Genomic DNA, 25,776 nt, shown 5'->3' with positions numbered 1-25,776 from the left:
GTGAATTTCTCTAACGTATTGTGTATTTTCTGTTTCAGGTAAGAATTCACGAATTCCCAAAAGTATTCAATATGTTTGAGGATGGAAGAATAGAAGTTCGGATTCCCCAAACCGTAAGTTATGAAGAATTAAAGACCGTCCTTCCCAAAACCTAAATAGGAATCAAATTTGAGAAAAGTTACTTCCAATGTGCGTCAGCGAAGGGTTGAAACGACATTTCTCAAAACCACAATCAAATTGAAAAAAGAGTAGGAAAGTTTCAAGTACGAAATCATTCGTTCAACCCTTTTGTAACCTTCACACGTCTTCATCGTTTCAGGAAAATTTGTCCATCGAACTTTCGTCCTTCGTAACCCTTCGCGATGAGAAATCGATACTTATCACGTTCCACGGAGATGCCTCGTGAATCAGTCGACCACGTGGAAAAATATCCGTCTGGGTGGTCGTAAACGTTCGTCCGTGAACTGTGTATCGAGCCACGCCAACAGCGTATATATGAAATTTATTTCTTGATTCGTGATGTGCCCCTGGGAAAGCTGGTGGTTCGTCCGTAAAACAGGTTGCCATAGCTACACGCGGTTACGGGTGTCTTGAACCTTCGTATGAATCGTTTTCCTCCGTTTACAAAGCCTCCCGTCATGTTTTTGGCCTTGTAATTCCAATTCCTGACCATTCTAAAGCCGTTTCGTCGGTAGATTGAGGGCTAGTTTCTCTGTCCATCGACGAAATCCGGAGGTAGTCAATAGAAATCACCGTCTCGTGTCGTGTCAATGACCCAGCGAATGCTGTTATTTTAAAACATGTTCCAATGTCTGGTTAGAAGTCAATGTCAATGTTTTATCAGACAATGAATTTATTGTGAAATTATTGCTAGTGATATAAAATTATCTACTAGCATTAAATATAGAAATGAATTTCTTCCGAATTTTGGGTACAGTCGAACTTTTATTTCGAACAAATCAAAACAAATGAGTCATCAAAATAATTTCCATTATTGTTTATAACTTTTTACCTAGCAGTTTACAAATACCATCGTGATAGAATAGAATAATACGAAATTTATTGTGTTTAGATCTAATCAATCAATATGCAAATACTGTATATGCTAATGATGCTAAATACGAATAGTAAATACTCCTAGCTACTGTATGTACCTGGGTAATTAGATTTAGAACATGATAAAAAACATTCAATTGATCAGAGTCTGGCTGCCAAAAGAAGCTCAAGCATCATACCTTTAAAATCTCCACTTCATTACATAGGTGTGACGTCAAGTTTCTTAAGAATTTCAGTAGGTGTAGTCGTTACTATACGTTTTTCATTACTAACCATTTTGTACCTACATGCACTACATATGTAAATCAAACTCAAACGTACTACAAGTTTGGGAAATTGATTTCAAGTAGTACTTCATCCCCATGCGAACTTCAATGTCACAATTTCATTACTTACTTGGCTCTCCACGTTTCCGAGATTTCCGTCTCGAGTAGATCTGTTGAAGGTTTGCTCAGGTGAACGCGAATAAATCGATGGCCGTATGCAAATATCGTCGTGTGAATATCACCGAGAGGCTTCTCGCGTATGCAAAGGAGAACCTGGGCCATTTTCACGGCGGAACATCCAGGAATGAGCTGGTCATAAATATGAATAATTTTCGTGAACTATGGTTGGAACAACGCGAAAAAAGTGATTCAGGATAAAAGTCGCGGATACATTTCCTTTTTACGCGATCTTCGTTGCGAACGAGTTGAATGCTTGACTTTCGTGATATTTTAATTGATGGTTCGTAGGATTACGCGGAAATTTGCAAGGAAACCGAGAATTTTAAATTATTATTTTTTAAAGTAATCGTTGGATCATATTCTTTTTCTTGTTATTCGTTTATTTATAGTCGCATCAACCAGCACGAGGTTATTATCCACGATTGGATAATATTTGTATTCTGTTACACGTGGAAAATCATGTGTTTGTTTCAAAATATTAAAATTTTTCGAAGCTGACGTTTAATCAATGTTTTGTAATATTTTGTAAAAATTTGGCTGGATTTTTAATTTGTATTTTGATATATTAAGGCCTTGGAAGGGCAATTTTTCATTAATTGGAGAATGTGCTGAACCCTTTTATGTTTTTTGATATTAATTAGGTATTAAAATTTTTAATTGTTACAACAATACTTCATAGAAATATATATTGACTTTCACTTTAGTTTTGTTGGTATATTACAACCTTGCAATGTATTTTATGAATATTCGTATCTTTCAATAAAATCTTTATATATATCTTTGAATAAAAAATATTCCAATTATTCAAAGATCGTAATAATTACTGTAATTTCTAGTTTACAACAATGTAGATAAATAATTATCGTAATAATTAATGTAACAGTTTGTAACTTTTCTTCGTACAAAGAAGCCGGAGCTCAAAAAGGACACCATAGCTAAAAGAATATTCGAAGAACTGCGGGTCAGCCAAAATAAACATCCCGCTTTGTAGTGGCCATTTTGTTCTGAGGTAACATGGTTTCTCAACTTTAATAAGCTGAAAACCTGAATATATCGCCCACGCAACCACTTGTGCCTTAGATGAATTTTTTTGTACGATGTCGTGGTTACACTGTATAATCTCCGTCTTCAACGGAATTTCGTGAAAATGAGCCAGCCAAACAATTTTCTTTGATGAGAAAGAAATAGCCATCATAATTTTCTTTAGAACAATTATTACAGGCTTAATCGCAATTATTATCTTTGTCATATTATTCTTATCAGTATTTATATCTGAACCTTCTAAGAAAATACTTCGAACGTAATACATTTTCGATTTATTTATTACGGTCAACTCATTAAAAATTCTTCTAATTGCAATGTCTATTAAAATAGGGGGAAAAAAGTTTTTAAAAAGAGGAATATGTTAAAAAATCGACAAAACAAATCAAATCATTCGCCGACATCAGCTTTAGGAAAATAATTACCAAAGAAATTAAGTTTCCCAATGGACAACGTTTGTCGATAGTAATTTGACGACTAACAATTTTTTAGCAAAGACCTTCAATTACGGATGGATCGTCGCCGAAGAGTCCAATTAGTATCCGAATTGGTATCTCGCGAGACAAAAGCCAGGGCCGTTCGTCATTGAAAAGAACTTGAGTTATAAATGGTGGATAACTTTCTTTTATTGCGTGACCGCTTACAATATTTGATTTCGAAACGTAGATATGAGAAGGAAGAAACACTCGGAGACTGGATGCAACAAAAGGTTTCGTTACTTCGTAAAACAATCGTTTCTTGAAAACTGATACCAATAATAAAATACTTACTTGTAATAATTGTGCTATATGGTATAGATATAAAATGTCGTTGCTATATATGATGTCAATTATAAATAAATAAACCATAAATTGAATGATTCGAAATGGAACATATACCCGTATCAATTTCATATACTTTTGTGTATCGGTGTATTTAAAAACTATGGCTGTATCTATGTTTTAATTACATTCTACATTTTAACATACATTAAACAATGCATTTTCTCATTCTCTCCGAGAAAGTATCGAGGTGCTTACATATGTCTTAAACGTATCTATTATTGTAGTTCAAAAGTTATTACAATTTGAATTTTATTTTTTGACAATTTTAATTTTAGTATACGCTATAACAAGTATTAAAATGATTCTTCATCACATTTTCGTTTTTTTCACGCTTTGTTCACGTCGCTTATCACGTGGATTGTTTCCGATAGTTGATTCCATAACAGAGACGAGTCGTCGTCTGACTAGCGACGTTCCTTTTCTACTGCGACCATTCGCCTGGCGTTTGCCGTTGTATAGTAATATGGAATTATATCGTATACTATTTATATATCACATATTAATGTTCTATTTGTGATTTAGTAAATAAGTTTTCTAATTAAAATAAAAGTGTTAATGCATTGTGTGTTTTTATTATGTATTTTCGAAGGAAAGATTGAAGTCGTGAAGATTCAGGAATTTACTATTAGGGTTCTCTGGAAAGTATCGTTTCACTCTAAGGAGAATAGGGAACATGAATTGGAGCATGAATTCCAACCTCCGAACCGAATCCTGATACCAATATATCGACGCACTAAATTGTGTGCTACGTTTTCTAGTACACTGGGTGACTCTTATGTTTATAGGAAATGTAATTGACAATTTCTGAATCAATTTATTTCGTTGCTGATGTTTCTTCTTTCTTATGTGGATTATTTAGGGTAGAAATACAGTATATTATATTCAAACATTCTAGGATAAAGTTTCTCCTTTAACGGAAAACGTGTTGGACTACGAATTACCAATTCCAGGGTCACGAATTAGAAGTGAAACTAAAGGTTTTAACAAATTAAATAATTTCAATACAAAGAATGAAAGAACAAAATCTGCATTTAATATCCAGACTACACTTGATCTAATATTTGATATTGCTTGATTTATCTTGAATAATAAATGAAATAAAATTGTATATACGACAACTCTATCTCTGGAATTTTTTAATTCTAGCTTTGATAATTCTCATAAATATGCAATAATGAAACTAGTCGATCATTACTGTAAAGTGGACTAAATCACGTAGAAATTACTTTAATTAAATATACAATATTTTAGAAAAGTTAACACAAAGTTTTATTTAAAAAGAACACTCAAATCCAATATATGTGTATTAACAAATAAAAATATCGCGAGAATTCTTATTTTGAAACAAAATTACCAGTCACCCCATGTATGTATATTAACCAAACAATTCGTTGGCAACAGAACGATCCTGTCTCCTTTCATCAGTAGCTGGTTTCCGACACGAATAAGGGTGGGGTTTCGCTCATCTAGCGAAATCGATGCAGGGACCATCGTGAAACGCCCCAAAAGCGACGTCGAATCCAAAAACAGGGTCAAGGCTTCATGGGAATCTACAGGACCCATGAACTCAAATTCTCCCTCGAGGAATGTTTGCATTTGCCTCGGCCTGTTAGTAGAATTTCGAGCCCAACAACGTTCCTTTCATATCTTTTTCTCGTCCCTTTATACCGTCCCTTGTTGATCATTTACTTCTCTTTTTTATTTTTGCTATATCCAATACAATTTATTCTAATTTTAAATGAATTCAATGGATAAATTTTATGATATAATGAATTTATTATAACGAATTTATTATAACAAATAAAAGTGAATTTAGTGCTATCGATATAGAATCTTTCTTGGCAAATGTTCTTCGGTTCCTAAGAACAGCTCGTTAGCTTTTGCTGAAGTGAAATATCGACGGATAAGTTTACCAAACCCTGGTTTAGTTTATTCACCTTCGTGAGTTGTAGTCTACTGACACTCCAGTTTTGGTAGTTGGTAGAAGTTTTGGTAAGTTGCAAATTGCATCTAGCCAGTTGTTAATTTAATCATGACAGCGAGTAGGTAGATGGTGGTTTTTAATTTGACCACATTGCGACCGCTGTGTACTGAAATGTCCCGAACACCTACGCCAAGTTTTTAATAATTACGTACACCTACATGTGCGAATATTGTGCTTTTCTTTGCACGTTAATTGTCACTGTTGACTTTTATTAACGTTCAAGTTTGCCAAAGAATTTTTCATAAAAATTTCTTATGAAAATATATAGATAGTATTTTGAAGTTATCAGTTTTGCTTACAGTGAGTTACAGAAAATCTATATGTATCCATCGAATTTTAATTTATCAAAAAATGTTCATTATGAATACTCAGTAGCAAAGGATTATTAATTCTGTTAAATTTAGGAAACTTTGACAAAAATCATAAAAAGGAATTTCCATCGACGTTAATGGCAAAAAAACTAAAACTCGTAAAATATTTTTAACACTTTATCATCGCTCTTTTTTATCGTATGGTACTGTGTCGAGACTTGAAATAGAATTTCTTTCACGTACGATAAAAACAGAGTGGTGAAGGATAGAAAAAAGAAGATAGGAAGAGAATAGGTTTTGCTCGAGATTGTAAGTAATTTGTGACAACATACACGTTCCACGTAAACAGGCTAATCGAAACGGTTATTTATAATCGGACACCATTACGCCGGAAAATACAGTCGGTGCAAACGGAAATCATGGTAAACAAATGTCAATCGTCGTCGAGTCATAGTATAGTTAGCTCATAATTTATGTATATTCAGGAAAAACAAATCAAACGCAGTAATATCGTTTACATTGTCAAGGTACGTATCGATGCAGCTAAAATCAATCAATTTATACGACCGTAATTTCATGGGAATGTGCGAATGTTCCAACGCAATTACTAATTCGTCGAGTACTATATACACTCCAAGTTTACTTACAAATATTATATTCTTTACATTATAAATGAGTTTGTCAGTAAAATACTGAACAAATATATATATTTGAAGATTTCTTTTTATTATAATTCAGAAAAATATTATCACACCAGTCGCATGATAATTTCAAATCTGCATTTGAATCTTGCATCTTGCTTTTCTCTAAAAATAAAATTTTGTTCTAAATTCTGTGTGTTTGATTGGAACCAAATAATAAAAGATTTTTCTCATATAGTAATTTACTAACTAAATTGTCAAATTTAGGTTCATAGATTTCTATGCACAAACATTTTTTCCAGTTTTCCAATTTATCACTAATACTTCTACAACACGATACTACCAACTACTACTTTAAATCAATCGAATTTCCAGATACGCAATCATAAGAAAACACAAAGACCTATATAAATCACTGTGAACGTTCTAACACCACTGTAAAAATCTTCCAACCACGCAGAATCCATAAACAATTCACGAACAAACTTCCTTCCGCCGCAAATCCTCGGTACTTTTCATTCTTTCGTTTTTTCCTCTCAGCGCTAAGCCACGGATGCTTTTTCCACCGTCCATTTTTATAAACCGATTTTTCCTTTGCCCATCCCATGCGATTCACAATGCAACGTGTCAAGGACAAACGAGTCGAAGTTGAAGAAAGAACAAAGTTTCCCACGGGCTCGAACCAAAGCAAAGGGGTTGGAAATTCACGAAGAAGTCTTCTTTATTTTCTTTTTTATTTTTATTTTTCTTTTCTTGTTTTTCTTTCTTTTTAATGCTTCCTTCTGTTGCAAGAAGTTTCAAGTGTTCGAAGGATTAAAGCGATAGAATTTCTCTCAGACGCGATAACTTACATATTGTATGCCTGACCATTGAGCGTAACATAACGAAAGAAAAGGTGGACGTTCGAGGACACATGTCCGTTCCAGTGGAACGAATGGCCCGATAAAAATGTTCCTCTGAAAGCCGTTTGCATATCGAATTTTACATCGATGTCGACGTTCGACAGATCTCTGAGTCGGTCAAGGTCCTGAGAACGAACGAAGATCGGTTGGATCTGGCATAGGGTTCTTTTACCAACGAGAAATCGTGGATTTTACAGTTCCGCGGAAATTAACAAATCAGTGAAAGTTAATAACTTATATTGACTTTCTTAAATAATTTTCATCTTAGTTTTTTTATCTTGGGGGAGAGTGCTGCATAAAATTTTCTAATGAAGTTACGTATGTATTCATTTATTCATTTAATTACAACTAGATCTTTATAGATTATGTTGAATCCGATAAATATATTAAAATGATGCAACTTAAATTTGTTTTATAATTACTACATCAGAGAATATGCAAATATTTTTGATAAAATAGATGTTGATTTTTAGTGAGATTTATGTTTGTTTGTATTGAATATGCTTCAATTTGGAGGAATTTATTTTATACTCAAATATTTAAAACGAGCATGAAATTATCTTCAAATAAACTTAAATCAATTAGATATATTGACGCGCTATAAATTAATATACTAAATAAACTTCGTTGCCAAATACCTAAACAAATATCGTATACTTTGGTAAACGAAATAGTAAATTACAAACTCGCACATTTCAGAGAAAATAAGAACTTATTAACAATGCAGAAATGAACGAAAGTTGGTACAAATCTAAAAATATTAAAAGTAAAATACATAACTATCACAAAGCTTAATAAGACATACTTTTACTCAAATTCCACTTATTTATCACTCTGTGAAAATGTAAATTTATAGAAATATCTACGGTCTAACCTGTCACTGTTTGAATGATGTACATAGGAACTAATTAAATATTAAATTCTTGTCACCACTTTCCAATTTCCACAGAAAGTAACCAAATAATAAGTTTTCCTCTTCACTTTGTGAAATGAAACATTTTCTCATATACAAGCATCGATAAAAACTCTCCAAGAGGATAACCACAAAAATAACGTGTTCAACGAACTCGTCCGAAAAACGACGGAGATAGAACAAGAAGGAAAGCGATGGATGCTCGTTAAATTTCGTAGAAGTCAATAGACAGAGCTCTTAACGATGAAACCAGGAAGCAACCCTGACCGAGTTTTCGGTGATAGAGAGAAGGAGAAGAGATAGAACATAGATGCTGAAGCGAACATTGGTCAACGTGGCGAAGCATCAAAGCTTATAAATGTTGTATCAAAGAACGCCAACGCGAACCGATTGACCCTGACCAGATTCCGCCTCTGTGTAACTGAGACGATATCGCTTTTTCAAGCGACGGTTTAAGTGGCAAACGCCTTAGCGCCGGTCTTTGGAACTAACTGTAAGAACCAAAAAAACAAACTCGATTGATCGTTCGAAGAAATCGAATAGAAACGTTAGGCGATTTTAAAAATGAGGATTTATGTGAGCTCTGTGGGAAATAAGGCAGTGGAAGGATTCTAGAAAATGCTTTGTCATAATAAATATAGGATGGGAAATTTTCAGGGTGATCTGTCGTTATAAGATCGAGGATAAATGTTGTGAGATGATAAATTGGGTCACTTATTTGAAAAATTTGTAGCAAAATTTAAAAATTTAATTTTTAAGATTAAAAAATTTAGAGTTTGCACACTGGGAATAACGTTGTCTTACTGATACGCATCTTTCCTATTGACCGATCACGAATTTTCGTCGTTGATTGTTACATTTATTATTCAGTTATCAGTATTATAAATCGATATTTCATTATTTCCCAGAAATTTTGTATTTTCATAATAATAGATAATTATCTTGTAGTCTTGAAAATGCTTGGAATTTTCCAGGTAACTCAATAAATGAGAATTTGTGAAAATGTGGAATAGAACATGTGGTGGGATTATAATATGCAACGTAATATGGATAATATGGACCAGTGGAGACCACATTAGAATACGTAGAATGTGTGGACTAGAATATGGAGAATTTAGAAAATGATTTGTTCTATTAACCTAGATTAGCTTAAATATCCTTCCAGAATAAAGTTACAGTATAATGTTTGTATTTTGTCAAATGGAAGGGAAATGATATTATTTTGAAAGAAAGAAAATCTTCGGTATATCTAGGTCAATGTCTGGAAACATCGTGAAATATATAATGGCAAAAATGAGAATAAAAAGCTAAGAGAACACAAAAAAGGACAAAATGTCTTTGTGTTTCTTTTTTGTTTCATCAGATAAATAATTGTAATATTAAATTTTTATATACAATATTTTATATACAATTTCAGTCAAATAAAAGCAATATTGTACTGCCATTAAAATTAGAACTACACTTGAAGCTGGTTTCGAATAGAATAAATTTTTGTAGATCCATTTTATTCAGATTATTATGAAACAAACTTTTCGTCGAATATTAGAAATTCAATGTCGTTTCAACGCATTCCTCGTTCGTTTTATTAAATACTGCAATTAATTTTTAAACGATTTTTTTTCGAGAGAAGGAACGCATGTTAATAAAAAGTATAACAGTAATAAACTAAATCTCATACCGAAGATTGTATATTAGTTATTATTTACTCGTCATTTACAAAATTTAATTTAGTTACCATTTATCATCTAGTCTAATTTAATCCAATTTCCAGATAAAATGATTTCTTCGAAAGTTTGTTGTGACAAGATACTTTAACAAATATGTATATGTATTCTTCTTCCACTTGATTCCTCTGACTATCGATGGAACTCTTTTTAAGAATATTTACAATTCAGGTTCGAGATAATCGAAAAGCAGTCACAACTAAACGTCAATTTACTTGATATGAGGAAAATGTTTCTCGAGAAGAAGCCAGTCGAGCTGCCGTCAAAGATGCGAGAAAAACAATATTGGCTCCTGTATTTCGATGCCAAGGAGTCGAATGATGTTTGCGATCCTTGCCATTTCGACTTCATTCATTCTTAACTCGAACTGTTGCTTGTCGACTCATCGAAATCGTGGACAATCGTAAATAAATGAACGATCGCACGTTTCTTTCCACGCATCCTTTCTCTTTTTTCTTTCTATTTTGACCTTTCTTTTCCTGCACATTTACTCTTCGTCTTTTCGTTGTTCACTGAAGCTACGACGAGTGGTTGAAGAGGCGTGAAATTCTATTCCTTTGGTTCTCTTCATTCGAAGAATCAAAATTCTCCAAGCGCGAACGTCGAGGGTTCCTCTGGCTCCTTTCGAATGAAAAGCGGGAAAATCTTTTGTGCGTGTTTTCTAAAATTTCACGTACAACTTGTACTTCAAGAATTTCGATTTTCTTCCTGGCTTTTGACTCAGAGAAGAAGTAATTGTTTTTTGTTTTATTTAGTAATCATTAATTCTTATTTATTTATCTATTTATTCATTGAATAATTTACGGACATTAGCCCTACGACACAAAAAAGAAAAGAAAAGTTATAATATTAAATGTACAAGTTAAAAAAGGACAGAAATTAGAAACTAATGTATAATAACTCATGAAGACTTAAATAACTGCAAAGCTGATCGTCTGAACAGGTAAAATCAGAGAAGAGATGGGTTAGATCGAAAATATCATTTATATATATTTATTTATTTAGTATTAACAATTTTGTAATTAGTTAGAAATTATTGGGTTAGATAATGTTGTACAGTAAGCAGAATGAGAGCATCTTGCAGACACTATTAAAAATTTCATGATCGGAAGAGAAATATTGTTTTCTTGAGAAGATTTCCGTAAAAAAGGCGAAGTTTCTTGAGTGTTTTAGTAATCCTCTTTGCTGGTATCAAGAATCAGTCTTGAGTGAAGTACGGTCTTCAATGAGTTCTAAAGAATTGAAGAGCAATTTCGCTTAACTTTTAGTCCGACTCTATTTAACCAAACTCTCCTCATTCAAATGGTACAAAGTTAGTTAAAAAATTTGTGCTTCGTTGCTACGTACAAGAAAAGATATAATGCAACAAAAAGAAACCAAGTGTAATTTACAGTTCGAAGTAACATTTTCTGACAAATTTTATAATTTATTTATTATTATACATTTTAACAAGATGGTCCAGCAAAATAATCTCTTCGTGGAGAGTCAAACTACCTCAATAAAAAGGACAAAAATTAAAAAGAAAATCTAATTAAAATCTTCTTCTTTGTTCACTCCTAAGAAATTATTCTTTGCTACAAATTATTTTTATCGTTCATCTTGTTATCCATGAACACTCCCTACGCGCAGAGAAATTGTTTCTGTCATAAAAAAGCAATTTCCTCTCACAACTTCATAAAATTTAATTAAAAAACTCTTGGTTTTGTCGAATTTTTATCTTTCAAAACAACAATCGTTGCAGCTTCTAGCAACTAGTATTACATAGCGTTGGTTCATTGCACTTACGTTCATCATCTGTCAGGCTCGAAATTCAGTTTAAAAAATACCCAGACGGGTAGCTATTGTCTGACGTTAGTGACATTTATGAACGAAGTCACGAGTCGACGACGAGCCGTCATAGTTCGCGTGACACGCGAATCCACGTCGACGGTGTGTTAATTTGCATGATTGAAAAATTACAGCCTGCCTGGGAAGTGCGGTCGTTTCGAAAGTTGGCCGTGTTTCTGTCCTTAAAAGCCTTGGAAATATCAAAATTCTGTGACGAAACGTCGCTAACGAATGGCTGAACACGCATTTCACGATGAAATTTTCGATTTTCAACGTTTGACTGTCACGAGACTGACTTTACGTTAAAATAAAAAAGAGAAAAAGAAGTAAAATGAACTAAAGACACGAAAAAATGAGAAGCTTTTTATTTTAAAATATTATCATATATTTGTTTGTATATCTATTTTTAGCACATTTTAAAACATTTTATCACATTATCTTTATTTTTATCTTCAGAGCGTAATAATAAAAAATGTGAACTTCCGCTACTTGATCACGTTTCAAAAATAACGTTATTTAAAGTATTAAATCGACTTTTATCAAATCACATGTAGTACATGTAGTATCCTTATTGTGTATGAGCATAATACGTATGTTACACCAAACATTTTGAAATTCCATTAGTACGAATAATGACACCCAACTATCATGCATATATTGTAAAATATATCGTAAAATTTTTAAAGATTCTGAAGATATATACAAAATTTATACAATTAGTTAGGATATTTAATGTACGTATATATTTTGCAGTAATTATAAAAATTGACTGAAGTTATTTTTAGCATTTCTTATTTATATGCTTGACATGACTGTCCATACTATACGTATACTAATTTTTTACTAAATATAAGTTCACAGAAAATATCTTGTAACTTCTACATATATTTTCAAATTAAATTCAAATTTTGTCATTACAATCTTGGCAGTCGCGTCTCATTATAGTGCTAATGAAATATTAAAATGTTTTATATAACACGCACGATATCTCTACATCAAAATTTTCTATAGTAAGTGTACGAATACTTTTGCGAGCAACTGTATAAACGAAATAAATATCTGAATGGTTTCTCCATGAAGCTTCCATTGTTCGTCTTCCGGAAATACCGACGTGTTTCTTTCAAAATGCTATAGGAACTGATGGCGATCATCTTTCATCCTCGATTCTACCTTAAGAGATTACCTTGTCCTCGTGATACACACCTGGAACAGGTATTGATACGGCGTACTGTTGATTGATCGAGGAACGTTAGCGAACATATTACGAACGTAACAAGCTCGACATCGTAGTCGCAACGTCTTTATTGCATATCGACGATCGATGATTCGATTCTGAAAAAAGAAAGGTTGTGTTTCGATCTCGAACCTGCTGATTCACATCGAATTTCGTCGAACGAGTAGCTACATACGTCGTATACGAAACCATTTGCAGGGAATGAAAGTCGAACGATTTCTCTGATGAATCATTACATCACTGGCATCGTATGTTAGAAATGATCGTCGAAGGAAAAGTTAAATTAGAATATTGGAATTATCTGAGATATTGATGTAGGGTAGAAGACATGAGGCTTTGGAAATCTCTATTGCGGTTATATCAAAGTGATATTTCGCGAAATTGCATATTGTAGCATGAAAGTAACGTATTTGATATTATTTGAAAGAAGATATATGAAGATATTTATTTATTAGTCGAGTGCACATGTAGTATATGTATCATAAATATTGAGAATTTTGATGGCACAAATTTTATTACTACATTATTAATAATATATTTTTTAGTGTTCGCAAATAGATTATATCCATTATTTCTGCAAGTATTATAAAATATTGGTATATACAAAGTACAAAAGAATCGATTGATGCTCTAGCTAACATAGATCATTTAAAAAATTTGGCACGAATGGAATAACAGTTTAAAAATACATTATCTCGTATCTCAAACAGTTTTTTCTTTCCAATTCTACAGACAAGGTCTCATATACTTGTCTCGCGAATTAATCTGTCTAAGGTAACGCACTTTCGTCGAGTACTGACAATTTGTTAGTTAACGATTTCGACGAAATATTGCCTCCATGAAGAAAATAGGGAAAAAGGAAGTAAGAACGCCACGAAGAGGATGGATCGACGAAAAGCGAGGCCAAGTAGGCTTCCGTGGAAGTACCCTTCAATTAGAATGCCTGGCCCCAGACAGGGAGCTTCTCTGAATGACCCATTCACGAAAGCTTACGCGACACAGCTCGAATTTCCGTACAAGCAAATCTTCGTTTGCTTTTCTCGTAAGTACATTTGCTCATTCATTACGTTTTTCACTCTCTTTGCTCCTCATCTATCGATTCGTTCGGTTGTACAAATATTTTGTACATGTGATTTAATGTTAAAAACCAGCTCCATTTGAATATTGTTTGTGTCTGGTACATTTCTCGATAGATGAAATGGCCTTATCGAGGGTTAATTATTAATTAATGTTAATTAGATCTAGCCCTGATTTAGTTTTAACTCTCAAATAGTATCGTTTGGTTATAACTGACCATAATAAATAGTATTTATTTTAAAAATTCAGGATATTTAATTTTTCTCTATATTCTACACTCTTTACTTTTCTCTGTTCCTACTTTTTATCAGCGATTCTCCATTAACTTTTCATACGCGTTTCAAAGGAAACTCTAACAAGCAAGCAGTAAACTATAAAATTTCCGCAAAATAGTTTTTCTTAAAATTCTTTTGACTCTCTCCTACTCGATCGCAAATTTTTCCTGGAGCTTCGATATATTGCATCGTACGAAAAAATATAAAAAGAGATGAGAAAGAGAGAACTACAAAAATAACTCTCAATGTGGACGAAGGGAACTTCAATTTCCACGTAGTAAATTAAAACGAACTATCTCTATTAATTGTGAGGAACGGTGGAACATGGCAATACACTTTGTGCTACATAACCAGTTTTCCCAGGAAAAGCTCGTGAAAGTAGGAGCGCCGTAAAGAAACCCGCTTTATTTCGGCTATAAAAGCAAAATGAAACGAACGAGCCCACAAAACGTTCGAATTCTGAGCCTACACGTTCCTGCCAAATGTTGTAAATGTCACGTCATATGTAAGGCTTACCTGACTGTATGTCAGGAAAATTTCACTGAAATTGCAGTAGAACAATGTCAACTATGGCTCCTTTGTTAGTCATCGTGTGTCGTGAAATCATAGCTCTGTGATTCTCAGGATATATCGCCTACGTGGTTCATGTTCACCTATGTAAACGTATGTAATATGATCACGTAACAAGATATGTTGCATCGTGTGATAAATTAGATGCTACATTCGTCATACTACAAATTATTGTATAGTGTTGTATGATGAGAATAATAATTGTTTTACTAGTATATTATATGAATAATTCATCGATTATTTCCAGATTTCCTTGCTCTTCTCACGTTACTTGCTACCTTTATCATATTATTAAATTATTCAATGAGAATAGTAGTTGTTTTACTGACATATTTGGATAATTAACGAAAAGAATAATTCTCATCTTCTATAAAAGAGTTAAACTTAAATTCTAAAGATAAACAAAAGATATACAGTGCTCAGAATAGTAAAAATAAAACAGCAATGAAATAAACGATGTATCTGCGTGTATTATTATTTAGAAGAATTTTAAGATAATTTATTATTCGACATATACATTCGTTTTCTAGCCATTGTGAAGGTTAAAAAACGCCGGAAACTGTATTCTTTAAGTAAATGAAAGTATTTAACGACTAAGAAGTTAGGTACAAACAGAGGAAGACTACAGGATGCCTTATAGTGAGTCGATATTGTCGAGAATTTGCATTCCATCGCTTTCCATCGATGCTCCCGGGAATATCGAAAAATCAACTACCTACAGTGCAATACTCGGATGGTGGAAAACACTTAAGAGATTCGTTTGCATGAAAATACCTTGTAAACTTCGAGAAGAGCAGTGAAACACGCGTGTGGGAAGATGTATAAAGCGAAACATGAACTGAAGTTGTACGAACTGTAGCACCGTGGAATTTCACTATATCGTTTCTCTTACATTCTTTACCTGTATCGTTCATTCAAAGCTATTTTTAGAAAAAAATCAAAGATACAGTTATTAAAGAAGGATAATTCACTGAAAATAGTCCATTAGTATTCGGACATTTTGTACAATTTGATTAAGATATTTATGTTCTTGATATACTTTTCAAGTGACATATGTCTTTCGATAATGTGGAGGTGTACAAATACTTATCGTTTCGAGGGAAAATGTTTCTGTCAAAAAACAGCATTCCTGAAAAAACGGCAGGTTGAAAACTGCAAATAGAATCTCGATGCAAATATTTTCAATATCATTCATTTCGAGTAGGATTCCCCCTAATGGAAAAAGAGCTGTGACAAATGCAACAAATCTTTCGCGTGCCAGAATTCTTCGTTTCCTCGTTTCGAAACGCATTGCTCTCTGTTGCTTCGAACATTCGCAGTCCGCTGTGATCGACAGATGCTGTCTGGGAAAATTCACACTCAACCACGCAAACGGTGGAACGCACATCATTGAAAGCAGCGCTCGACAAAAATATGTAAAAACATTCTCGTTCTACGAATGAGCGTTGCAAAAAAATATTGACAGTTATCGACTGCAATCTCGTGTCGATAACACTACCTGTCATCCTAGGATCAATCAATTTATTCCATAACGATGTAATAAAACGAAAAAAGAGAGAAAAAATAGAGGAAGCCCAGAAATATGCATTGATTTTATTTGTTTCTAACATAACGTTTAATGATTAATGAAGAGAATGTTTGTTCGTTCTTTGGTTACCTGTGCTATTCATATTTAACCGAAGTTTCCTGATCTTTGACGATCTGTCGTGCTTGACTTATGGCATATGACATCATGCGTATTATTTTATAATAGAAGTTACAATATAAACGAAAGTTAGATTTTAATTAATATTAAAGTATGTCGTAAATGGAAATTTTCATAAAAGTAAAACACCTACATAAGTTACAAAGAAAGATAGTAATTAAATTGTACTGCAAAAGAAATAATTAAAACTCTGTATTATTTTCTTAATATCTTAATTCTTCTATAAGATTTCAGCTACAAACAATTACTTTATTATTATCTAGTGGCTTTTAATCATGCCACGATATTCTACGTACAACGATTATAAGGAATAGAATCGTCGCAATTAAAATATAACTCCTGTGAAATATGCGAAGTCCAGATATTTGACTGGTAACGCAGACATACGCGGAAACCAGCGTAACCACAGTTCGGGTATTCCCTCCACGTTCCAAACAATATCCATCAGCCTCCCTACACGGGTGCTCTAAACCACCCCCTCTACTAGACTAGCGTGTCAGCCCTCGATCCTCCCTCTCTCGTCAGCTCGTCTCGTCAGTGTCTCGCCTTCCTTTTCCGCGGCGGATCCCAAGGTCGACGGGCCTCGGCTCGAAGTCGAGGCCAAACACGGAGAGTGGTAGTGGCGGGTTGATAGAGCCACGCGTCGACGTGGACGTCGACAGAGCAACCGGAAAGAGAGTCCAGGAGTAATGATCGATACTGCTGATACAGAGAGCCGGATCCCGATCGGAGACGGCTGCGCCCTCGTTGGCTCTGTTTCCCCTCTCCTTTCTCATAGCCACGGAAGGACGAATTTTCGTGTCTTCTGTTCCTCCTTCCATTGGCAGCGACAGCCGGCACAGAGAGAGCCTCTCCCACGTCGCGAAACCAGCAACTGCGCCCCCTTGGAAAATGAAAAGGCCCCTCCACCGCACCAAGTTTTCCAGTAACGATCGGTTCCCTTGCCCGGGGTACGAATAGCGGATAACGCGACGTCCCTCTACCCTCCTCTGGCCCTCGTAGCACAGCCGGCCGCCCTACCTTTTCGTCCTCAGGCTCGGATCGGCGTCACGCGGCGCCCTCGTGCCCGGACGCCGCATCGCGCGCCGAGCGGATTCACACGCGCGCGATTGAATCGCAGCCTTGAATGCGGTCGCTGTGGACACGTTCGCGGTTTCCGGAGAAAGTTCGTTGTTGTTTGTGGAAATGCGTCATAATTTTTCCTGCACTTAGCTCTGGTGAAAGTGATGGAGTGGAGATTTTAGGGGATGACACATTGTGCGAGAATTGACTTTCTCTTTATTTTGGTTTGTTCGTGGAGAGCTTGAATGGATTATGGGGAAAGATAAAGGGACATTTTTAGAAAAAATTTGTTAAAGTGCATGGGAATTGACATGATTTCTTTTCTTTTTATTTTGTATGTAACTTCGTAATTAATAGAGTGAAGGTTTTAGGAAAGGTTTAGGTTAGTTTTTTAAGGACATTATTTGAGCATTCAATTTTAGGAGCGAACATTACGTGAGAATTCATTCTAAGTTACGCTTTTTCCTCATTTTGTTTTATTTTTGGGGAGTTTGGATGGGATATAGGGAAAGTCAGGGAGATGTTTACGAAGAGGGCTTTTGTTGCTTTAACCTTTTTTGACGGGCAAGAGCGTGGGTCGATTTAGGGTGACAACAATGTTTTTCTTGAGGAACTGAAATTATCCACCGGTAAAAAATTTTGGAATTAATTTTTCCTGGGATAGATTTGCAATGCAAGATTGTAATAGAGAGGGAAATATTTGATTTTACTCGTATAAAATAATGTTATTTAAGTATCCGATAAATATTTATTATGGATATTATTGTATTTTCTTTTCATAATTTACAAACGGTATTTTGATCCTAAACTGAATTTTTCATTTTATATTTACGTAATACCATTTGTATTCTCTTTAATCGACGAAAATTTTTACTAGTAGGTTATTAGTATTTATATATAGTAAACTTATATATAGTAAACTACGAATCGTTCGTAAAATATATTTTTATTTCTATAAACAATTCACCAAAAAAGTTTTCTTATGAAAACTAATCAGTAGGTAAATTATTTTTCAGAAACAGGTAATATTAAGTTTTCTATTTAGATTCCGTCCCGCGCGTTTAAGAATAATTCAATTTTCTAATATTGCCCATGTTCAACAAACTCAGTCTTAACAGCTCAGCAATATCCTGTCATCCCCTATCGAAAAACATCTCGTATGCCTTAATATACGTATAATGTAGCGGGAAAGATGAATAAAAAAAGTTTCTTCACGCGTCGACGTTATAAAAATATTAAAATATCTCCTATCTAATGTTATGAGAATATTAGTATATTACCGTTTTAAAATAATTCAATTGAAAACAAATAAAAATGAAAAATTACTTTCACCTTTACTACTTGCTACATTAATATGACTTTTCATTCCTCCAAAAGAAAAATACAAAACTGAAGTATGAATATTTAACAATGAATACTTACGTCAAGTATTCTCACATTTATATTTGATATTAGTAGTAGTCTATCAAATATAGGGATTTTACTTCTATATTTTTCTTCTGATATCAAAACATAACATTGAAGGTATTTTTGTCTAAATAAATCCCAAACTACCTAAATGTACAAAAGATAAAAGTTACGCTGCAAAGCTGCTGCTAAATTCGAATCCCCTCGTTTTTAAACATTTCGCATCGTCCAAATTTTAATACCGCAATAAAACAAATTTATACTTCCAAACTAGAATCACCTCTCCTCTCTCCACTACACGAGCTTCCTCACAAAAGTTTCCGTAGCAAAAACTGCAAACCGGCAATTCTTATTATATCCTCCACCGACTGCAGAAAGTATTCTAATACTCTCCTGTATCCATCAACGAATGCAAACTCTTAAATAGAGAAAAGAGAATGAAACTGCAATTTCTCGAGGGAACTTGCTGCTCTGAGTGCCCTTAATCGTCCATCCAGCATATCCGCCCCTGCATCAACCCTCGATGGAGCCCCCGCATCCTCTTTGCAGCCTCCACAAGCGGCAGCCGAACGCCCACGCGTCTTCGAGGCATGATCACGGCCGCCGTAATCTCGCCCTGGTTGCGCGCGCAGTCGCTGAGACGATCGGTCAGCTTCGTCACCCCTCGTCGAAGCGTTCGACTGTCTTCGGCCGCTGTCGGCCGGCCCGCGACAAAGAAAGACGAAGAGCGGCAGTCCGTCAGTACGGTGGACGCTCTTCTCCGGAGCGCACCTCGAGTTGAGTGTGGATTGTAGTCACTTTCATCGTGCACGCGCGCAACTGGTGATCGATTCGCACTTCCGCCACCGGTCGGCCTCCTTCGAACTCTGCTAGATCTGTCAAGGTCATCCGGTGACAGCGAAATATCGTGCAGGTGCATGTTGCCAACGGCGACTGGGTGTCCGCGTGTTCGCTTCGGCGCCAAGAGGTTTCCCTTTTTTCGTTTTTTTTTTTTTCAGTTTATTTCAAGTCAATTCTGACTGATTTTTTAAGATTTAGGCTGTTTTTGAAGTTCACGATCTGTTGAAGACGAAGTATTTATTGCGCAGTCTGAAGGAAGGTAGTTCGAGAAGAAAGCAGATTCGGAGGTTTAGGGTTTTTATTTTTGATAAGAAATTTTTGCTGTTATAAGTAAATTTCTTCGAAATTCATTTGTAATATAAATCCTTTATTTTATTCTTGGTAGGAATTTTGTAACTGAATTTTTGGATTATCTTCCCGGTTCTAGGTTATTGAATTTTTTAGATTCATTTGGTCAGTGGTTGTGTCTGATCTGTAGTAAATTATTCCGGAATTGTAACGTAAATCCTTCGACTTTCGAAATGACGATGAGTAGTTTGAATTTTGGAAAAATTAGTTAAATTTTAAAGTTATCCTTGAATTCGTATCTGATATTAAATTTCATGTTATCGTTTGGTCAATAGTTCTGCCTCATTCGTAGTAAATTCTTCTTGAATTTGGTTGTAACGTAAGTAGCAATTTGCATTTGTTTGAAACTGGAGATTATCTTCCGCTTGCCTGTCATGAAATTTGTCGAAATGATCACCATAATTGTATAAATTTTATTATATTTTAACCTACTTGAATCGTAACACGCAGTGATGTGTACTTGGAAGTCATAAATTTTATGTTTGTTTAACTCGCAGTAATAACTGTTTCTCACGATCAAAAAGCTGACATATAAAGTCCCACTCATCTCTTTTTTTTCTGAAAAAAATGTCTTTGCGGTATAAACATGCTATATGGAGGATTGTTTATTGAACGAAAAATATTGACATCCTATGCCGAGCTTTACCTGTAATATGACATTTTTTATCGCCGATACACGTTGCAACGTATATTGACGTAAATACAATACCGACTCAGAATATTAATGTTTCGTTATGTTTGTTTTACGTATCGAGAAATATTTATGATCTTTCTGATGAAAAATCGTCAATGGAGAATATCTGACGAACGCTAAAACGTGAAATTTTTGTAGAAAAATTGATAAAATGTGTAGTAGGATATCGAATCAGCTGCAGAGAAATTATAATGTATGAAATAAATGAATGTTCAATTTAATTTCATTGTTCAAAAATTAAAGAAATGACCAAATGTCCAAATTTATGATTTGTTATTAGATAGAAATGACAATGAAAATGAGATGTCAAAGTCGTTCGAAACGTTCTCGAAACTTTCATACACCATCCGGCACTTTTAGCTTTAACGTAACGAAACACGAAAATATCATAAATCGCGATTAATAATAACTTTTTCCAAGAACCGTTTTTTATTGCTTTACGGGGAATCAATTGTTTTCTATACATTAAATTCTATTTTTGAAAGAAGATTATTCATTCTTTCTTTTTCTTTCAAGAAGCAAACATCCATAGATAGAAACCCGATAATCCTATACAACAGCAAGATTATCCTAAAGGAACAGTTTCATTGAACTCGGTGATCCAACCTTTGATGTTCAATCTTTCTCATGTCAGAGTTCAAAGAAAAATCGAAAATCATTATGCATTGGAATTCACCTTGTGCCTAATAATAGACGACTGACAAACTCGACGTAGACTTTTAAAGAAGCGTGCTTTAGTAAACTAGCTTTTGATCGAGAAGTTCGAAAGAAATTACGAAACGCGATTATCTGAAAGAATTTATTATTTTGTCCCGTTTCTGTCGAACACATGCGTCATTTTCATTTATCGAGCAGTTACGATCTTCAGAGAAGATACCGGAGAGATATATCAGCAATGATGAGAGTTAATTAAGAAGTTTCTCGTTAAGTTTCATCGGGATAGATGCAACTAGTGTTAAAATTATAAGCGTCGATCGTCGAAACAAACTCGAACAAGCAAACCGGTAGTTTACGATGGTGATCGTCGATACGAGGTCACACACTAACACCCAGTCGCTGTGTGACAAAAACATCATTCTCGTGCTTCTTATTTGAATGCTCGTTTGCATAAAACGATGGCTTGTCAACCTGTTCGCAAGTCGTTGCATTGATGCGTTGAGAATGCTTAAAAGAAGGTAAAAGTGAATTGTATTTTGAGTAAAATTTTGAGAAAATTGAGATAAATTTTGTGGAATGATTTTTGTTCCATGTACTTTACATACATTTTAGTGACCTTTTTTCGTTTTCAAGTAAATGTACTTTACTTTTTGACGTATTTTCTGCTCAAGCATGATCAAATGATTTGTAGGAAAGGAAAGAAATTATTGGTTAATAAAAGACGCTGTGCCTGTAAAATATTAGACGAATTTTTTCAGAATCATCGGGATTGAAAAATTCTTTCGTAATAAGATTCTACAAATTCTAAACAATAAGATTCAGTGAAATTTATTATTTTGTTATTTAAAGTTGTACTACTTGTTTCATGCGGTTTTTGTTTAATAAAAAAGTGGTTTTAAGATAATTAAAAATCTCGTACTACTCACTTTTGCCTTCGTCAATCAGCTACATAATATGTACGACTCGTCGTTATCAACAAACACATCAGATATTGCTCCCTGCAAATAATATTTGATTAATGCTGGAAGTTTTTAAAAATATTATCGACTCTGCTCATAGCAAACAATGGCTAAAATTGCAACCAGCATTGAATACTTCAAAGTCAATCAGCGATGCAATATCTCGACATACAATTACTTTCGCAAAGATCACTCCATTGCAGTATTTCCGTATTTCTGCTCGATTCATGCCGATCGACTTTGCAATCCTTTGCACTCGAATTAACAAAGAATATCTAATTATGGTAACCTCTAAAGAATTTAGTTAACAGTCTCGTGTAAATCAATATTACGACCAGTCTATCCTTCAAGAATTCCAAAACGAACTGACGAATCTATTCTTAAACCTGTTTATCGTCGAATTTATTAATATGGATAAATAAAAGAACAAAAGTTGAATGCAAAGGAGCGATATTTCATGGTTCATCATGATGACATCAACAATGTTCGTAACAATACGGTTTCCGTGATCATTGTCAACAGTCGGCATGCTGATCATCCGCCATGAACCGCACAGACATCATCGAAATCATCAAATCCAGCAGTGAATCGTGAACACAAGCCATCAGAACGCAAGTTTCAGAGCCCGTCACGCACGATCTCGCATTCCGGAACGATTCGCGAGTCGCTTGATCGCGTTCGCGATTAGCGCGATCCAGGTGAACGTTTTGGAGACGGAGATTCCAGTTTCCATTGGTTTTGGTTGGAACGCACATCGATCGAGTCACGTAGTTACAACGAATCGATCAGAGCAATCGACCGGATATAATATTGGAGCGACGAAGCTACGGTACAAACACGAAATCCCAAAAGGAGGAGATGAGTGGCGTCGGTTTCCTGGCGGCCGTGAAAACCTTCACGCCGGGTGGCCGCCGACGTAGACGTTGCGAGAAGCAGCAGAAGGTGCTGGAACTTCCGCCGGGGTACGCGATGCAGCCGGATGTCGTGCCCTGCTGGGACGCGGTGCCTCCGATCACGCCGCCGGCTGCGTTTTTGCCCCCTGGCTATAAGAAAGGCTTCCCAGGTGAGCCGATTTTTGGATCTAGTTGTTGGCAAATGTCCTATTAGGAAATTTCAGTGCTTTGCAGTTGCGGTATGTAGCGATGGAATTAAGGAACTATGGTTGCTTTAAAGAAATATATCAGTTTGGAGAAAGTCGAAGATTTTCCTGTGCACACTTTAGGCTTCGATGATAGGGTTGAGAATTAGCATTTATTACGTATTGACAGATGTATGGCATGTTTAGGATAATTTGTTAGCATAATTTTAAATTACAATGGCAGAATTGAGAGATGTAGAATATCAGTAGAGAATTTGGTTATGGACATATGTAGGCTCGCGAAAGTATTCGATCATTCGTAGACACTTTTATGAATACATTTCTATGGACCATTTTAAATTAGCATCGTCATGAGACTGGACCATCATAATTATATCGGTAAAATTTGAAACAAATCTTGCTCTTTCACGGAGTCTTAACGATCCCAAAATCTTGTCTTTATCCTTTTATTTAAAACATCTCACGAATTCATACATTCAATCTTATTTTTAAATAATTACGGTTTCTTAGTAATGTCAAAAATTGTATCATGCAAAAGACGGTAATACTTGAAAAACACCGACATCGTTATGAAAATTCCATGCTTCGTTCGAAACTTACTCGAACACAGAACGTTACATTCGTGCATACCTGAATTCTAAATTATGTAGCAACATTCTCAGAAATTGTTAACAAACGAACGTTATCGCCAGACAGCATTACGATACCCAGGTAACACTCAGCAAACAGTTAATCGTACATCTTACTCGTTGTTTTTCCCATTCGCTCGAATGTCTCTCGTGTTCATGCAACATTTTTCAGTTTCCTTGAACAATACCATTGACCTTGATCATTTATCTCCATTTAAAACATGGCTGTGGTTTTCGTTGCGTGTGTTAATTGCACTTGCATTCCCATATACAACTTGTTCATAGTTCATTACTTATTTACCCCTTGTTCGTCCGAGTTCTTTTCTCTTTTTCTTCCAAACAAAGTCAAATGAAGCTCACGCATAGAACAAAAGGAAGAGAAGAATTGAACAACTAAAAGAAAAAATGAGAAAAAAAGGAATGGAAATCGAAAAAAGAAGAAAAGTTCAGTTTGCTCCATCAAAGTTCTATAAATGATCGATGGAAGAGAATAAAACGGATCACTTTTGAACCGCAGAGCAAATATTGATATCTCTCGCACGATGTTTTTCATTATTTAACGAGCGAGGAGGTTTATTTATCGGTTCGCGTGCGGTTTTTTTGCTCTACATCTTTCTTCTCGTTTCTTTTTGGCGAATTATAATGAATCGAAAGGATCAAAACAAAGCACATTTGTTTTTTTCTTACTTTTTTTCTCTAAAAAAAAAAAAAGAAAAGAAAAAAGATAAGTGAAAAAGTATAGTCTACCGCCTTTAATTTCTGTTCAATAGATTTCAATTTTTTTGACAAAGTATTCATATTACACGAAACTGTCTGTCAGAGTCGTTCATCAAACGAAAATAACGTTGAAAGTAGCTCGATTCTCGCCGAATATCAATTAATTGAAAATGTGATTGCCAGTGGTTTTAAACACCTCACTGTGAAATGGATTTCACCGTTTTTCAAAAGCCACTTGATAATTGCGGTTTAATAATCGCTGGAATTGAAAACGTTTTGCTGCGAGCCCGCTGTTGGCGTGAAATTGCCAGGTAATCATTTCTATGTTTTAAAATGACCATGTCGAATTAATTTTTGTGTGAATAACGCATGTGAACAGGAAATGAAAAATTTTTACGAAAAGAATTCGATCGTGAATTTGCAAATCCAGTTCTTTTCGTATTTACAACCTTTCGGGTTTCTAAATTTTCGACTTATCAAATTTTTGTATCTGCAAACTTTCAAAATAAAGTTTTTAAACTTATAAAGCTTAAAACTCTTACGTGTCCAACTTAAAAAAATTTTTCTTCTTTTTTTATTCTTTAAATCTAAATTCTTTAATTTTTATTTTCAAGGATCCTCAATTTTTATAACTATACGTGTATGTTCAAGAAAACATTCAATTCAAATAATTTACGAAATGTAATTTAATTCTCTCCCGTTATTCCGACTTTCTCGTACAAAATAGAGGTGCTAATGTAATTTAACAATTTATCGTATCATGACTCTTCATTGAAACCGATAGGAGTGGATCATTATCGACTAAACAAGGATGATTGAAGTAACTGCGGAAAA

At 34.6% G+C, this 25,776-nt stretch overlaps 1 protein-coding gene and 2 long non-coding RNA genes across 9 annotated transcripts in view; all 3 read left to right on the top strand.

Moving 5' to 3' along the window:
- Positions 1 to 118, top strand: part of LOC126916666 (uncharacterized) — a 120,750-nt gene extending 120,632 nt beyond the window's left edge. The window contains exon 3 of the long non-coding RNA XR_007710692.1: positions 39 to 118. This is a non-coding gene — a long non-coding RNA (uncharacterized LOC126916666). The remainder of the gene's footprint in view (positions 1 to 38) is intronic.
- Positions 1 to 25,776, top strand: part of LOC126916656 (phosphatase and actin regulator 4B) — a 356,259-nt gene that overhangs the window by 253,635 nt on the left and 76,848 nt on the right. The window lies entirely within an intron of this gene.
- Positions 121 to 10,058, top strand: LOC126916678 (uncharacterized). Its single transcript, XR_007710704.1, has 2 exons — positions 121 to 2,511; positions 3,036 to 10,058. It is a non-coding gene; the product is annotated as an uncharacterized LOC126916678 (long non-coding RNA).

Source organism: Bombus affinis, chromosome 5, assembly GCF_024516045.1.
Source record: "Bombus affinis isolate iyBomAffi1 chromosome 5, iyBomAffi1.2, whole genome shotgun sequence".
Taxonomy (NCBI): domain Eukaryota; kingdom Metazoa; phylum Arthropoda; class Insecta; order Hymenoptera; family Apidae; genus Bombus; species Bombus affinis.
Note: the sequence above shows the minus strand (reverse complement) of the source record. Positions and strands in the feature narration are given on the sequence as shown.